This window comes from Octopus bimaculoides, chromosome 1 (assembly GCF_001194135.2).
Source record: "Octopus bimaculoides isolate UCB-OBI-ISO-001 chromosome 1, ASM119413v2, whole genome shotgun sequence".
NCBI lineage: Eukaryota > Metazoa > Mollusca > Cephalopoda > Octopoda > Octopodidae > Octopus > Octopus bimaculoides.
This window is the reverse complement of record NC_068981.1, coordinates 156,642,334-156,643,958: the sequence shown is the minus strand read 5'-3', so window position 1 is coordinate 156,643,958 and position 1,625 is coordinate 156,642,334.

Genomic DNA, 1,625 nt, shown 5'->3' with positions numbered 1-1,625 from the left:
CTGCTCGCCACCTTGGATATCATATTGACCTTAACAAATAAGTTCTCAGTAAAGATGTAAACCTATTGAGCTGGATATATGGCTAATACTACCGTTAGAGCCAAGGCAGTGAGCTGGCAGAATCTTCAGCACACCGAGCAAAATACTTAGCAGTATTCCTTCCCTCTTCACGTTGAGCTCAAATTCTGCTGAGGTTGATTTTGCTTATCGACTTTCTGGGGTTGATGAAATAAGCACCAGTTGAACACTGGTGTCAGTTTAATCAACTTACCCCTCCCCCGAAATTGATGGCCTTAAATCAAAATTTGAAATCAATATTACAGTTAGCGCCATAAATAACGAAAGTACGATATCTCTGCCGGTTCATTAAGCACGTCCAACAGGGAGCAGTTGCAACGTATTGGGTTGGTGCATAATTATTGCGGCTTTTTTTCAACAAATTTTATTCAACAAAAGCAATAACAATATTTAACAAAAAAATATCTTAAAATGACTGTCTGACCGTGTGCCAAGCAAATGGGAAGCAGTAATTGAAGCAGATGGTGAATATACTCCGGAATAATCATTTAAAGATGTTTTTTTTTTTTTGTTACATGTTATTGTTTTTGTTGAATAAAAAATTGTTGAAAAAAAAAAAAAAGCCGCAATAATTATGCACCAACCCAAAACTACACAAAACAAAACTAGACAGCAAAACATTAGTGGACAGTACATTTATACTCTACAGAATTCCTCATGACAACAGTTTATTAATGGTAGAAGCAATGCTCATGGTACACGACAGTAAAATAAACACACAGACAAATTTTAAATTTCGGCAGTAACATCTATAAACATTGGCCCTGCCAATGTAATACATTTCAACATCAATTCACCCTGAATATGAGACAATGGGGGTTAAAAAAAACACTGATGGAGGTTTAGGAACTCTACTCTTTTTTTCCCCACCAAAAAAAAAAAACCTGAAACAAAAATAAATAAAAACATACTGCTCATACTAAAATATGAAGAAACCTTGAGTAAAGGACAAAACTAGAATATCAATGTATATACATTAAAATACACCCACACATACACTCATACAAACACACACACACACACACACATACACACACACACGCACACACACATGCAGAGAGAGAGGGATGGGAACTCAGATCCCATATCAAAAACGTCCTTTAATCTCAGTGAAAAATCTCCTAAGCCCAAATTTAAAATACGCATTAACTATATTTATGCCTTGCCGGTTTCAAAGTCAGATCAATGGTGTTATCTATTTTAAGTCTTAACAGATATTATCACGTCAAAATATATCCTCAAGAGTTGTCATTTAATATTCAGTCTCGCCAACAAAAACGAAGTAGTTTTATACTTCCCAACCATATCGATAACGCTTAATCGCTCCACAAATCTTATTTATTTTTACTTTACGAAATACTCTTTTATTTTTGTTTTTGTTGTTTTTGTTATCTTGTTTAAATCCTCCGCATGTCTTTCTTCACCCTTTGTTGACAATTTATAGCTTATTTCATTTCTATAACCGTTCTTCATCCTTTCTATTACATATATTTCCTATTAATCCCTCTCTCTTCCCCCCCTCTCTCCCTCTCTCTCCCCTCCCCCTA